A 16,944-nucleotide genomic window follows, 5' to 3' on the forward strand; every position below is an offset into this window, starting at 1 on the left:
TGATATCTCAGTGTATGGCTGTACCACAATTTGTTTATTCATTTATCCACAGCTGGACTTTCTACCTTTTGGCTATCATGGGAAATGTTGCTAGGAACATTCATGTGGAATTGCTGGGTCATATGGTAATTCCATTTTTAATAATTTTTGAGGAACTGACAAACTTTTCCAAAGAGACTGCACAATTTTGCATTCCCACTAGTGGTGGATCTTTGCCAATATTTTTTATTGTCTGCTCTTTTATCTGTATTGGTGTGAGGTGGCATCTCATTGTGATTTGATTGACATTTCTCTAGTGACTATTGATGTTGATCCTTTTTATCTCATGTGCTTATCCATACCTATTTATATCCTTTGCCCATCTTTAAAAGTAGTTTGGTTATTTGTTTTAGATGTTGAATTGTGTTTTTTATGTATTCTAAATACAAGTCTTTTGTCAGATATATAAATTGCAGATATTTTCATCTATTCTTTGGGTTGTTTTCACTTTCCTGATTTGTCCATTACACAGAAGTTTTAAATGTCATAGACCATTTTACCTTTTTTCTTTGTTCCTTTTGCTTTTTATGTCATAGCATAAGACATTATTGCCTAAGCCAAGAACATGTAGAATTTACTCCTATGGTTCCTTCTAGTTTTATAATTTAGCTCTTATATTTAATTCTATGTCTGCTTTGTGTTAATTTTGTATATGGTATGAGGTAGGGGTCCAAATTTCTTTTTTTGCCTATTGTCCCCAGCATTATTAGTTGGAGACTATTCTTTCCCCATCATGTGTTTTAAGATGGAAATGCATATAATTTTAAGATGGAAATGTACTTTAAAATTTTTTGGTAGTTTGTATAGGTGATACACTCTGCTATTTTTTTATTTTCTAAGTATCTATAACAGAACTTTGGTAAGAAAAATACACACCAGAGTATAAACCAGAGTATAAACAGTGACTATAAAAAAAAAAAACCAACAGTGACTATTTCTGAAGGATGGGATGGGACTAGGGAAGGAGGAAATGCTGACTTTCATATGTAAAAACAAAGTTCTTCACCTCTCTTGATAATACTGATTTACTTAAATAATTATGGTACAGTTTGTTTATTAAGGGTTTTATTTATTTGAGAGAGTAAGAGAGCACAAGAGAGAGTATGAGGTGTGGTGGCCTGCAGAGGGAGAGGGAAAATCAGGTTCTCTGCTGAGCAGAGATCCTAATGTGGGGCTCGATCCCAGGACCCTGGGATCATGACCTGAGCTGAAGGCTGATGCTTAACCAACTGGGCCACCCAGGTGCCCTATTTTATGGCAGCTTTAAGACCAGGGCCAAAAGTCCTTTAATTGTGTGTATGTGTTTTAAGGACCACGCTTTCTAAGAATGCTTTCTGTAGTTGGAATGATAATTTCCAAAGTTGGTGGGTGCTATTATAGAATAGGGAAGTGGGAAGGAAACTAACACAAAGTGCCTGTTACTGACATATGCTTTTATGTGTGATAATGTATCTTAATTTTTCACATTTTTACAGATGGGAAAAATGAGTACTAGACATCATGAATGACTTAACCACTGTCCCATAGCTTAGTAGTTAAAAGCAAGAACTAGAATCAGGGTTATATCACTCCAAAGCTTACCAAAGCTTAGGTTTTCTCTGTGTTTCTCTGTGCTGACTAGTACATAGTAAGCAATTCATTGAATGCTTTGGAAAGCACGTGCCCATGTAGATGGATGAATAATGTAATGGGTTGAGGAATCCTGATGAAGAAATAGATATTAAAGAGAAAAAATTAATAATGGAAATCATAAAGTGTCTTGAGGAAGCTAGGACTTTGGAACTTTTGATGAGTGCAAGTATTTACTTTGTCACAATATCCAAAGCATGTTAGGGGCTATACATTTCCTTGCCTGTGAAAGATTTTAAACTCAGTTCTAAAAATTTGGCAAGTGCCATAAGAGGACAGAAAATAATGGGAATATTTGGAGTTCACTTTAATAAAGATGAAAAGGTTTTTCCTTCACTTATTTAGTAAACAGTCATTACATTTTATGTTGTCCCGTGTATTGTTCCAGGTTTGGGGGTGAGCACAAATGAAGCCATCTAGTTTTTCTTTTATATGCTTTCCTTTTTAGTGAATTGACACTAATTTCTCAAAAACTTAAGACTTCATAGACTTTTGTTGGTACTTGGATGCCTTTAGGATTGATTCTTAAGCCACTGAGGACAGTTGAGTGTGAATAGGTTTAATGAATTCTGTGACAGAATTTCTGGTTGAGGTAAAATTTGTGTGCGTCCCATATTTCTGTTACTCATGAATTCTCCTTCCCTTGTTGACTGTGTTAGTGAGTTACTTTGATGATTCTTGAACTCCAGTTCTTGCTGTCAGGTGAGGCCTTTGGATCTGGTAAAAAGTATTACCTCATCTTTGTATTAGACTTAGTATTTTTAAAGATCTTTGAACCTCTAGATGACTATATATCCAATCAGGCTTGTTTTTAATTTAGGGAACTGAAGGCTGGTGTGTGTTTAAGATTTTATTTATTCATTCATGAGAGACATAGAGAGGCGAGATATAGGCAGAGGGAGAAGCAGGCTCCCTGTGGGGAGCCCGATGTGGTACTTGATCCAGGACCCCAGGATCATGACCTGAGCCAAAGGCAGATACTCAACCACTGAGCCACCCACGCGCTCACTACTGTTTGTGTGTGAGGAGAGCAGTGTTCTCCTGAAGTCAGGAGTCAGGAAATGTGAATTCTGTTCCTGTGGGTAGCTTGCTGAACCTGATGGAATTACTTAACTAGTCTTAGTCGCGGTGAGCCACTATTCACTTCTGAGTGCAGCTAGAGAGGCTGGGAAGCTGGTTGTAACACACTTCAACCACCTTTTCACCTGGATTTTTCCACTGAAGGATGAATCATTCTTGTGAAATCAGTTTTCAAAACAGGAAGATGAAAGGCACATTGTTGAATTGTTTAAGTGCACACTAAAAACTTTTATGACAATTGAATCTAGAGGGTGAATTCACCCTTTTCTCCCAATGAATATTATATCTGCTACAAAATTAAAAAGATTTTTTTGCTGAGCTCTGAGGTTAATATGCTGTAGTCAGATTTTTGAGGATGCAAAATTATGTATATAAGTAATATCTATGATGAATACAGGGCAGAAGTAGTTATTGCACTCTAAAAAAATGTAATAAGCTTCTAAAGCTTAGAGAAAAAGGGAAGATGATACCTCTTTGGAATATCTGGAAATATTTCAGGAAATGCTTTAGCATGAAATACTATTTGACTAGTAGATATTAGAGAGGATGGGGTTGAGTAGAAAATAAGGAAGAAGGAAGACCAGGAGACAGAAGTAAACCATGGGAATAAGTGTGAACAGAATCCCAGAAGAGATAAGCATAATGTTTTGGGAAAAGGGTTTGACACACTTGTTATGAAGCATCTGCTTTCTATTTTTGTGTTACACTATACTCCAGTTTTGGTGTAACCCCACCCCAAATAACAAGAACAAATGTTCAGGAAAGGTATTTTTATCTGGAAATAATTGAAGAATGTGATTTTTCAGTATTTAAATTTGGTTTGTGGGACTCAACTCCCAGCCCAGAAAATAAAAGTAACGATGACAGACGTTCTTTTTTAATTCACAGATTCTAGGAAATACTGTGTGTTGGCTGACATAATTTGGTCCATAATAGCGTTAAATTGCTTTGGTGTTTGCCTTTGAAGTCATTAGTGTTTTGACCTTCTGTTTTTCTTCTCTTGGTTTTTTATTTAATTTGGAACCTTGAGAGGAAAGATACTGTGTTAATTTGATAAAAGATTCCCCTTCCCTTTTTGGTTCTTTCTGAATCTTCATGAAACTGCTTGGGAACAGAGAGCCTGAGTGGGGTGGGCAAAAGGAAAAGGCATACAAATATCATTGATAAATGTCAGGAAGAAGGAGGTGGGATTGGACTTTGGGCAACCTGTCTCCTTAGTGTGTTTATGTCATGTGCTTTACCATTGAGGATTTCAGTTTAAATGTGAGTCCTGATACTGCCAAATTTCTACTTTTTGTGGATCATTTTAGGTCATTCCTAGGAAATTTTTTATTTTAGCAGAAGAAAGTACGAATTTGATTCATTTCTGTTTACTCTTAAGAGGGATGATTATGGGTATGTGAACGTGTGTGTGGATGTAAAAAAATTCATTCTGAACTTTGTGGCAAATTCAAAATAACTCTGATTTCAGAGAAGAGTTTTGCAAGAAAAGGCACATCAGCTTATGTAGCGTTCATGGCATTCAGAAGAAAGTAATACTTTGTTTAAAGAATGTAGATTAGGAATTTTTATCTTGAAATTGAGGTCTTACTATGGATGATTATTTTCTTAAATATAATATTTATAATTGATTAGTATATAGGGTTATGACTCAGAACATGCAGTGCCCAGTTCCTTCCCGATTAACAACTATTGAGCCTGCTTCATCTCACAGAATGTATGATGAGTGATTTTTTTTTTTTTTTTAACTGGTGTAGGAGCATTTGATGCTTGCTCCATTACGTGTGAATGTTTTTTGTAGCTTCCTGAGAGATTCCCAAAATGGTGAAATTTTATTAAACTCAAGTAGATGTCTTAAGAAATGCAAGTGTTGAATAAAGCCTAGTTTGTCAAAACTGGAGAATTGTTGAGTCACTGTTGTGGTAGATCTGTGCCTGACTTAAGCACCTATGACACATTTTAAAATAACAATATACAGTTTAGGAAGAAATCTTTCACCCTTAAAAGTTCATTGCTGTTATACCTTTAATCTTTTAGAATGTCTTGGTCAACTGTGTGGATCCTTGATCATATCTCATTACCTGGATAAAATCAAGAGGTTTCTCTCAGGCTGGTGTTTGCCAATTCAGACCCTCCCTTATGTTTTATTATAGAAAATTTCAGCTTACATAGAAATGGAGAGGTCAGTGTAGTAAACCCTGTTGTGTGTATCACCCAGTTACAACAGGCATCAACTCGTAGCGGTTCTAGTTTTACTTAGACTGTCCTACCACACCCACATATACACACTTTGATTATTCTGAAGCCAGTTGTCTACAATATACTATGTCTGTAAATGGTTCAGAATCTGTCTCTAAAAGATAGTAGCTCTTTTAAAGTATTCCTGTGTTTGTTGAAAAAGATACAAAAGAGTATGGATGGGACAAAGAGTAGAAATTAGGTCCAACTGTTACTTGACTTTGAGAAGGAATTGGGGAGACACAGAACCGTAAAGGGCGGTATAGGCTAGAATTAATTAATTAATCAATTAATTAATTTATTTCCATTTATTTATCATAAGATGGTACATTCCTCCCCTCCCTTTTCCCCCTCTGCCTTATAGGCCTCTATCTAGATTTGTGCCCCTCTTCCTTTCCCTGCTCTTTGAATGAAGTGCCTGAGGGTTTAGTTTTCAGGCCCCAGCCATATATCTTTTTCTGAAGTTCGGAGTTCTAGCTAATGTCTGTCTTGTAAATACCTCAAATTTAATATGTTTAAAATGGAGCTCTTGCTTCTTCTTGATCAGACCCAGTTTATTCTATTTTTATCAGTACCCTTCTCACCCTGACTATGCCTCCCCACTCCATCACCATTTCTTAGCCTTGCTGTCTTAGTCTCCTCTGCAGAAAACAGCTTAAAATATGCCAGTGATGCCTTCCTTGACCACCTTTTCCAAGATGGCTTTACCCAATTATTGTCCCATCACCCAGATTCCATCATAGAACTGACGATAAGTTAAAATTATACTGTTAATGTATTTAATTTGTTTTGTCTCTTACCCACTACAGTGTAAGCTCTATTATGGTACTTACTCTAGCTCAGTGCCTAACACAGTGTTGGCAAACTGTACATATTGTATGAATGAAGATAATAGAGAAGGTAGAAATTAGGAATTTTCTTTTTCTGCTTTTGTCTGGTATTTTTTAAACACTGAACTGGAGGATGCAGAAGAAAGGATATTGTTTAACTCGGTTAAATTAATTTGTGATTTTAGTTACCAGATATATTTGCTTAAAATTTTTAGAACTAAAAATTCTAACAGTTAATGGAATAAAAACTCTGTTGTTTCATTGAGCTTTTATGACTCTGTAGCCACCCGAGTGAACCAATAACTTGTGATATAAAACTTAGAGCCTCTTGGAAATTGGGAGATTAGGAAGATTGATAGCAGATTGTTTTTTATACTTAGGTGTCTGCAAAAAGAAATGTCCCATTTCTATTTCTTTATGCTTGGACTTCTTTCTCTCTCATATCTGTTTTTATAATATGTTGCGTTTTTCTCTTTTCTAGTTAGAGCGCAGAACAATTTACCACCTCTCTTCTGGGAGTTGCTTTTTTTTTTTTTTTAATGGGAGTTGCTTTTTAAAGTAGTAATTTCTAGTTGTGTTTCATAGTAAAATTACTGCAGTTGAAGTGGTGTGGAAAGAGCAGTGTCCTTGAATGAAGGAGTCCTAGGGTTCTTTAGGTACTTCTCCCTCATACCAGTTGGTAGTAGTAGTTCTAGCAGGAATTTGGGGATCATATACTTGGATTTAAATTAAGTGTAGGCTTTACCAATATTTTAATAATTAAATAATTATTAATAATAGAGTAACCTTTACCAAATTACCCCTCTGAACCTCAAGTTTTCTTCTGTTTAAATGAAGGTGTTGGCTGGGTGGTTATGAGAAAAACCTGCAATAACAAATATAAAGTGGCCAGCATAGTATCTGACATATAATGGACCCTAAACAAATACTCTCTCCATTGTTTATTTTGGGCAAGTTGCTTAATCTCTGGGTTTCCATTTCTTTATGTGTAAAGTTAGGAGATTTGACTAGAGCAGTGACCCCCAACTTCAGTGCCCATCACCATTACCTGGTGGCTATTAAAACACAGGTTGCTGGGCCCAAAATTCAGAGTTTATGATTTGATGGATCTTAAGTGGAGCCTTAGGTATGGGTTTTTAAAAGGTTCCCAGGTGATGCTGCTGCTGGTTTTCTGGGATCCAAGCTGTGAAAACCACTGGATTTGATAATCAGATAATCCTGCCAGCCCTAGGATTGCAGTTTTCTTAACAATAGTGATAATTAATAGCCAGAGTTTGAGACTTTGTGCTGGGCATGGTGCAGAATGCTTTCTACTTTTGTATTATTTTGTGCTCATGGTGATTGGTGGTAGTATCCTTTTTTAAAGGGCTAGATTGTTGAAGTTCACACAGCTAGCTATTAAGTGACAAAGTTGAGACTGTCTGGTCTACTTTTTTGGACACAAACCACCTTCTCTTGACCTAAATGATTGGCTTCTAACCTTGGCTCCCCACATGCAGTTTTTCTTCTTAGTTTTTTGGCTTAACAACAGTTTTTTTGTTGCTAATTTCTGAGGCTTTAAGGCTGGAACTGCTATTCAGAACTTAATTTGTACTTCCTGATGTAAGCCTTTATATGTGTTTTATTGCTGTTTTGCTTATCTCCTCACATTTATAAGCTTCTTTAGGGTATGGACCCTGTCTTTTGAGCATTGTATAGTGCTCAGCAGAATGCTGTTCACATGGTAATGGTCTAGATGATGAGGATGTTGGATATTGTACTCATTTTAGCAAGTTACCTGTTCGGCATTCAGGTTTAATGCATAAGGTGTATATTTTGAATCTCAGGGTATTCAGGTTTCTTACCACTTTGCTGCCTTTAAACAATTAAAATTAGAATGCTAATTAATTTTATTGAGAAAATTCTTAATTGGTTAGCTGAACTTTAAATATAAACATGAAATGAAAAGTCCCATGTTCTGATTTCAATTATCCAGAAACTGGATGACTAAAGGGCAGTGGTGTAAATCCTTTTACCCTGATACCATGCCTAAAAATGCTTCCTATATTTTATTTTTATTCTTGAACTGTCATTTTGACTTCAATTAATTCAGTATAGAAAGATCTAAATCAATGTAAAAACCAGACTCCTGTTCCCTTCTTTTTTAAAAGGTTTATTTAAACTCAGTTTGTTCCTTTTATCAGTAATCTTAGATTGGAAATTTGTCACTTATCTGATAGTTGAAAATAAAACCGGTGGCAGTTTGAACATCTATTATAATGACGTAAGGACCAGAGGGTTTTAGGTGTAATTGAAAAGAAACAATGGCAGCCTTCCTCAGGTGTTCATTCAGGAGGGTGGAAAGGTACATCAGTTAATTAAGCAAAGTTTTGCATTACTCTCTTGTGCTCTGTAGAATTTCTTAAAGAAATTTGTTAATTTTGATGACTGAAGATGTATTTCGCTTTGCAGCAGTAATTGTTGCTGTTCTATAGAGATTTGAGTCAGCTTTTCAGGAAGAAGACCTTGGTTTGACTCTCTAGTATTGTTGCTGATTTAAGAAAGAATGTGGATGGGATTAACCAGGGTTTTTATTTTTTTATTTATTTAAAATTATGTTCTCTCCTTTCCCTAAGATGTTTGATTATGTATGAAACAGAACCATTTACCTTTCCAGTCAAGTTTTTTATGTTTTTTTTTATTTTTTATTTTTTTGGATTTTTACTTATTTGAGAGAGCAAGAGTGAGAGCACAGGCAAGGGGAGGGCAGAGGGAGAAGGGAGAAGCAGGCTCCTGGCTGAGCAGAGTCTGATGACAAGGGGCCTGATGCCAGAACACTGGGATTATGACCTGATCATAACTGACTGAGCCACCCAGACGCACCCCCCCCCCCCTTCAAGTTCTTTTATCTGCTTTCCAAAATGCCCATTATGAGCCACATGTTAATATGAGGGCTCAACTTTGTTGAAGATGTTGAGTTTTTTATTTAAATCACTCTAATCTTTTTGCTGTAGGTTGGTGGTTCACAACTTGGGCTGCTAAATAGAATCACCTGGGAGACATTAAAGGGAAAAAGTCTGGGCCTTACTCCTAATTAAATTTTGATTTTATTTATCTGGGGTGGGTCTCCAGCATTTATTTTTTTATTTTTTAAAGATTTTATTTTATTTATTCATGAGAGACAGAAAGAGAAGCAGAGGGACGCCTGAGTGGCTCAGTGGTTGAGCATCTGCCTTTGGCTCAGGGCATGATCCCGGGATCTGGGATCGAGTCCCATATTGGGCTCTTTGCATGGAGCCTGCTTCTCCCTTGGCCTGTGTCTCTGCCTCTCTCTGTCTCTCTCATGAATAAATAAATAAAATCTTTAAAAAAATAAAATTTAAAAAAAAAAAAGAGAGAAGCAGAGACACAGGCAGAGGGAGAAGCAGGCTCCATGGAGGGAGCCTGACATGGGACTCGATCCCGGGTCTCCAGGATCACGCCCTGGGCTGAAGGCAGGCGCTAAACCACTGAGCCACCTGGGCTGCCCACATTTATGTTTTTAACACCTCCCCAGATAATTCTAAGGTATGGCCAGCATTGAGAAGTACTGCCTAAAGACTCCAGTAAATTTCTTGGAGGAAAATAGTTCCCCAACACTCCCATCCTAAGTAGCTGTGTCATAGAGGAGGTTAAGAATGTCGCATCTGGGCAGCCAGGGCTCAGCGGTTTAGCGCTACCTTCAGCCCAGGGCCTGATCCTGGAGACCCGGGATCGAGCCCCACATCGGGGTCCCTGCATGGAGCCTGCTTCTCCCTCTGCCTGTGTCTGTGTCTCTGCCTCTCTCTCTGAGTCTCTCATGAATAAATAAATAAAATCTTTAAAAAAAAAAAATAAAAGGAATGTCAAATCTGAATCTTATTTAAAAGCATAGAAATTTATTTTAGTTCTGTAATTTGCAAATAGATGAGTAGGCTTTGTGTTATTTTTAAAAATAATTTCCATTCTCCCCTCTAACAAACTTGGTTTGCTAAACTTATTTTGTGTCTTTTTAAAAAAACCTTCAGCGTGCTTTGACTTCTGGCTCATTTACCCAGATTTCTAATATCAAGGACTCCAAGGACCTCTGGCTCTACTTGATGAAGCAAGTCTGGCAATTTAAGTGATCATGTCAGATGGTGTAGCCAATCTTGTAACGCACAAAAAAGCAGTGTTCAGATACTGTGATTCATTTCCCTAAATGTACTGTTTTCTATATATTTCATTTTCAGACAGGTGGTGCTTTGAGGTGACTTTGCAAGTTCAGTGAAACATGGGTCTCTGATTTCTTTTATTTCAGAATCTTTTAACTTCCCTTTCTTCTCCTAAGGTATTTAATTTCCATGCCTGACACCCTTGTATTTGCCAGCAAAAGTAAATGCTTGTATTTTGAGAAGTGTAATACGCCATTCATTGTTTCATTCAGCTGGAACATACTGCACTGTTCCTGTGTTCATGGACCTAAATATAAGTCGAATACAGTCCCTGCTTTTATAGTGATTTTAAATCCATTCTCATTGGGAGGGGGAGGAAGTGACACAAATACCAGATTTTTCTCTTTCATCTCCACATTCTGGTCCATTGGTAAATCTTGTTGGCTCCACCTTCAAATTACATTATGAATGCAATTTCCCATTTTCCATTTCCAGTGCTTCACACTAATTCAAGCTATTACTATCTTTTGACTGGACAATCTCAGCAGCCTCCTAATTTAGTCTATCTGCTTCTGTTTTTTATCATCTACAGTGTGTTCACACCACAGCCAGAATGAGCTTAAAAACGTATATGATAGGGGCATCTGGGTGGCTCAGTTAAGTGTCTTACTCCAGATCTCAGCTGTGAGTTCAAGACCAGCTTTGAGCCTACTTAAAAAAAACAAAGCAAACAAACAAAATGTAAATTATAGCACATTGTACCCTGTTCAAATTTTTCCAAAGCCTTCATGTCACATTTAAACTAAAAGTCAAACTCCTTATCATAGGTTACAAAGGCCCTACAAGATTTAGGTTATGTCTGCTTCAGCTTACCTCTTTTATTTATCATATTACTACTTTTCCCTTAGTTCACTTGCTCCAACCACACTTACCTTCTTACTCTAGTGCCTTCGTGTCTGTACATTTCCTATTCCCTCTGTCTGGAAAGCTTTTGTGCAGATCTCCTATCACCTTGTTTTTGTTCTTCATACTGTTCAGATACCTGCCACTTTTTAAAGAGCTGTTCTTGACCACCAGCTTACCAGCTTCGCATCACAATGACTTTTTTTTTTAAGATTTTTTTTAAGACTTATTTTAGAGAGATCATGCACAGGAGTTAGGGGAAGGCCAGAGAGAGAAGGAGCCAGACTCCCTGCTGGGCTGGATTTCACGATCTGATCTCAACCTGGAGATCTTGACCTGAGCCAAAACTGAGAGTCAGAGGCTCAGCCGACTAAGCCTCCCAGGCCATCCCCACAATGACTTTTTTTTTTTTTTTTAAAGATTTTATTTATCCATGAAGGACAGAGAGAGAGATGCAGAGACACAGGCAGAAGGAGAAGCAGGTTCCATGCAGGGAGCCTGATGGGGGACTCAATCCCAGGTCTCCAGGATCAGGCCCTGGGCTGAAGGCTGTGCTAAACCGCTGAGCCATCCGGGCTGCCCGCTTTTTTATATTCAAAGGCGCGTGCCCTTTTGCTTACTAGCTTATTGTCGTTCTCTAGCTCTGGAATGTAAATTTCCTCCTATTAGGGACTTTATGTTGTTCACCTCAATAATACAAGTATCTTGAACCATGATAGGTAGACATATTGAAAAAAAAAGTTTGAATTAAATGATTAAAATAGTAATTATGATGAGTACAGCAAAAGACAAGGAGTTCCATGAAAGGGGGCTACCAGGAATTCTCCTTTGGTCTCCAGCTGGCCAGAGCATAAGAGAGCAAGGAGAAATGTTGAGAGTAGTTGCTAAAGATTCTGATGATATGAGCAGCAGCCAGATCAAGCAGTACCTTTGGTCCTAGTTAAGAATTAGGAAAGGACTTGTCTTTTTTTTTTTTTTTTTTTTTTGTAAGTCTTTTATATAGGCATAAAGTACTTATAGGCATATAAGTTCATAGTTAGATAAGGGTCAAATATGAAATTACATCTCAACTCTTACCAGGTACTTCAACTAATAACTGGCTTGGGAAGATGCCTTATAGTGTAGAATTAGAGAGGTGCTATGTTCAGTCATCAGCATTTTACTTTTTCTGACTTTTAATTATTTGATGCTGCTTTGATGATGAGCAGAGATTTACAACTCATTGTGTATTTTCTTTTTTCTCTCAATTGATTCATACATAAATTTTTTTCTCCATTATTGGGAAAGGAAAATTCTGAAGAGAATACAGAATTGAATTCCTTTTCAGGAAATCTGGTTACTCTGAGCTGTGATTGGCTATCATATCCTTAGAGTAACTGAGGAGTGAAAATAATTTTTGAAGACTCTCGTGGGGGAAATGACAGTGTGTGTAAAAGATATTTTATTAAATACGGTTGTTGCCGGCTTCCATAATCCCACCATGTCACTTGACCTCTCATTAGACCCAGTATGTGAATCTAATGAGAGCCACTTGTAAACCACCTGTTGAATTTTCTGTGGCTTCCCTCTCCTCCTTCATTAGCATGATAACCCAGTGGGGTGTATTACTTAGAGGTTGGGTAATGACCATGACCAATTTTTGAAGGAAAGAGTCCATATTAGTGGGCAGTTTTTGTTGATGAGTATAGTCAGAAACATTTTCACATTACTGTTTTTCACTTATTAAAGGAGATAAATAATCAGGTTATTTATGTATTTGTCTTTAGGGTACCCTTAGAGGAAAGGACTTGGAAAACTGAGGCCTAAATTCATTTAATTTAAAGTTGGGGGAAAGTATTGCAGTTGTTAGTAGGTGAACATTTTCAGATTTTAAGCTCTCTTTCCCTTAATTTATTTCACTAAAATATTCTGACAGATAACTCTTTGATGTCCAGAACTATAAAGATATGCTTTATGTATCTGTTGGAAGGATTTTAGTTTTGACTAAGGAAAGCAGTGTGATCTAGTGGAAAGAATGCAGCTTTTTTTTTTTTTAACAGCTTTACTGAGTTATGTTTTAGAGTGCAGACTTTTTTTTTTTTTTAAAGATTTTATTAATTTATTCATGAGAGACACACACACAGAGAGGCAGAGACACACACACACAGAAAGAAGCAGGCTCCATCCAGGGAGCCGGATGTGGGACTCTATCCCGGGCCTCCAGGATTACACCCTAGGCTGAAGGCAGCACTAAACCGCCAAGCCACCAGGGCTGTCCTAGAGTGCAGACTTTTGATCAGATCTGAGTTTGAATTCCTACAGTTACTGATTAACTGACTTTGTCCATATTGGTCAGTGTCTAATAGCCTTGGAATATAATATTTACTTTGTTACTAAGATTTTTAAAAAGTGTCAAGTACTAGGTCCTTAATGTTTCATTAAGTGGCAACTTTTTAGTATTACTAATGCTAGCATGTAGTATACTCATCACTTTCTGTGCTTTGGGATTTTAAAGCCTGGGAACTGAAATGAAATGGATAGTAATAATGGTAAAATCTGATACTATTGAATACAGTCACACAAATTTATCTGCAAAGCTGAAATTGTTTGTTCTACTACATTGTCCTTTAATAACTCCTCTTTCCCTAGGCAGGGCATTCTTTTTTTTTTTTTTAAGATTTTATTTATTCATGAGAGAGAGAGGCAGGCAGAGGGGAGGAGCAGGCTCCATGCGGGGAGCCTGATGTGGGACTCCATCCTGGGTCTCCAAGATCACGCCCTGGCCTGAAGGCGGCGCTAAACCGCTGAGCCACCGGGGGCTGCCCAGGACATTCTTATATAAAAGTTGGTTTTAGGGCAGCCCGGGTGGCTCAGCGGTTTAGCGCCGCCTTCAGCCCAGGGTGTGATCTTGGAGACCCAGGATCCAGTCCCACATCAGGCTCCCTGCATGGAGCCTGCTCCTCCCTCTACCTGTGTCTCTGCCTCTCTCTTTCTGCACGAGTGTGTCATAAATAAATAAAATCTTTTTAAAAATTAAAAAAAAATAAAGCTACCTTTCAGAAAAACTAATTTCACCTTTAAAAAAAAGTAGGTTTTATTGTGTTAATGGGCAGGGTTTTCTTATTCTGCCCATTTTATAAGAGATTTCCACTGAATGTGTAGCTGTCTTGTAGAGAATAATGAGATGTGTTACTGTATGTATAGTATTTCATGGTTCTGCCATCTCCACTCTTACTCTCCCCCCCCCCCCCCCCCGCTTCTTAGGGTCGTGGATGGTGGTACCTCTGTGTATGAGGATGTATTTGGGGTCTAGAATTCTAGATTTAGAAGTATTTTTATATTTAGATTAAAGCTTTGAGTTTAAGTTGTTTGGTTATGACAGATAAATTCACTCTTTCTAACCATGCTTGTAGTTGATCTCTTCCCCATATTCCTCAGCCAGGTAATCTTGCAGCATTTTTGTTATGAATATGATTTAAAATGTTTCATATTTCACACTGTGAATGCCTGTTTATCTTTTAAGCACTTAAGGCTGAATGCATCTTTGTTTTTATTATAGCAACCTTGAATATGTTTGTGTCCCTTACCCACAAATTTATTCCTGTCTAATTTACTTAGTGACTATGTAAGGGACTAGTAAGTAGTTGGGGAAGTTCTGTGAAGGCAGAAGTCCAGCCTCTTAGACTCTGGACATTTTTTCTAATAAAGGAACCTCCGAAGCCTTTAAGAGAGCAAAGGAACTTCTGTGTTTCCAGAATCAGTAACTAATTTAGTTCAGTACATCACTAATTTGTTGATAAGGGGGCTCTATTTAGGCTATAGGAGCTAGCAGCTGTATCCTGGTTTTAATTTCCTACCAATACTCAGTTATATCACCTTCAGAACCTCTTATTGTTGAAGGCCAAGTACTTTGTAGTTGCTGCAGAGAGCAAAATAGATAAAAGTCTCTGCCCTTATTTTCTAGTGGGATCAGGACAGTAAATGAGTAGTGTATGTGTTGTGTTAAATGGCAGTAAATGCTGTAGAGAAACAGTAAGGCAGATGGGAAATAGTGCTATGAAGGAAGAGAGGGTACCATTAAATACAGGGTGATGTATGTGAGGATGGCGTTTTGGGTAAGGGTATCAGCAGGTGCAGAAGCCCCATGGGCAAAAGCCTACTTGAGTGTTTACTCAGTTTTTAACTGCATTTTTCCTCCAAGGTGGAAAGCCAGTGTCACCTTTGAGCAGAGGAGTGACATGACCTAACCTAATTTGAAAGAAACACTGATTGCTGTGGACAGAAATAGGGAAACGAGTTAAACTGGGGACTATTGTAACATTTTAGTGATAGAAGAGTGATGGCGGCTTGGGTGAGGGTGTTCAGGGTGGTAGAGTTTGTCACAAATAATGTTTGATTCTGAATTTATTTTGAAAGGAGAATGGGTAGAATTTGCTGATGTGCTAGTTGTGTGGGTTGTGAAAGAAGAGTTTTTTGGTGTTCTTCACTGAGATGGGGAAAAGTGGGAAAAGTAGGTGAGGGCAGGGGGATGATTCGAAGTTTAGTTTATATAATGGTTATAAAGATATTGACATGTTAGAACATTACTTTTTGAATACGGTATCATACATTTAAAATGTAATGGTGGATATATGTCATTATAAGTTGTCAAAAGCCAAAACAAAGAGTGAACCCTAATGTCAAGTATGGACTTTAATAATGATGTATCAATTGGTTCATCAGTAATAACAAATGTCTTACACTAATGCGTATGTTAATTATAAAGGAAGCTGGGGGGATGGGCACTTTGTACTTTTTGCTTAGTTTTTTTGTAAACCTAATACTCTAAAAAATAAATTCTCTTAATTAATTTATTTATTTTTAAATTCTCTTAATTTAAATAAAGCATTCATGCTGATAAATGCTGTCATGCTTTTCCTGATCATAGTCTTTGGTTCATTGCCAAGGCCTTTTTTCCTCTTTTGCAATAGCACATTGAATTGCCTTTCCCGCCTAAATTGGATTGGTTTCTAACATAATTTCATACCTATTAGATGTCTAGAGCAGACTTCTTTTCAATTCTGTTAAGTTCAGTTACTTCAGAATTCTTTTCTTGAGTCAAAGTTTGTCCCGCTTTATAGCATTCCTGCCAAAATTTTTTGTCTTGGACGTCACCAATGTCTTGCAGCTCAGTAAGTGGTTTTGAATAGTAAGACATGTATGAGAAATAAGAGAATTGTATGTGGCAACAGGCTGATGTTGTTGATGTTCTTTTGTTCAGTCTTTATCTGTGTCTTCCCTTGCTTTTGCAGGGTCATGTACACATTCCTAGATCTCTAGTTTTATAGACCAGCCCTGTCAGTCCCCTCAAAGGATTACAGCTAGCACATTCTCGACTTTTCCATTTTTATGCTTATTTGGAGGCTTAGTTTAGGGTAAATTGGATATCACTTTGTTTTGAATGCTGGATCTTAAGTTTAGGCAAGGACTAATGTGTTTTTAAAGTCACATGTTAGGGCAGCCCGGGTGGCTCAGTGGTTTAGCGCCACCTTCAGCCCAGGGCATGATCCTGGAGACCCGGGATGGAGTGCAACTCGGGTTCCCAGCATGAAGCCTGCTTCTCCCTCTGCCTGTGTCTCTGCCTGCCTCTCTCTTTCTGTCTCTATGAATGAATAAATAAAAATAAATAAATAAAGTCACATGTTATTAATGTTATTATAGTGGAATTGTCTGCTTCTTTATTTTTTTTTTTTAATTTATTTATGATAGTCACACAGAGAGAGAGAGAGAGAGGCAGAGACACAGGCAGAGGGAGAAGCAGGCTCCATGTACCGGGAGCCCGACGTGGGACTCGATCCCGGGTCTCCAGGATCGCGCCCTGGGCCAAAGGCAGGCGCCAAACCGCTGCGCCACCCAGGGATCCCTGTCTGCTTCTTTAATTGAGAAATAGCACTGCAAGAATTTCAGGGTTTTTTTTTATATAAAATATGTTGCTTTTTAGGTAAGTGATTCTCAGTTTTAGGGACATTGTGTTGTGGGTAGAAATGATGACAATCTGGATAATATACAACTTGTCTCTTATTGAAAGTTGCTTTTTTTTTTTTTTAACTTTATTT

At 37.6% G+C, this 16,944-nt stretch overlaps 1 protein-coding gene across 6 annotated transcripts in view; it reads left to right on the plus strand.

Moving 5' to 3' along the window:
* KANSL1 (KAT8 regulatory NSL complex subunit 1) overlaps nt 1-16,944 on the plus strand; it is a 185,785-nt gene that overhangs the window by 86,256 nt on the left and 82,585 nt on the right. The gene's annotated exons all lie outside the window — the stretch shown is intronic.

Source organism: Canis aureus, chromosome 16 (assembly GCF_053574225.1).
Source record: "Canis aureus isolate CA01 chromosome 16, VMU_Caureus_v.1.0, whole genome shotgun sequence".
NCBI classification, from domain to species: domain Eukaryota; kingdom Metazoa; phylum Chordata; class Mammalia; order Carnivora; family Canidae; genus Canis; species Canis aureus.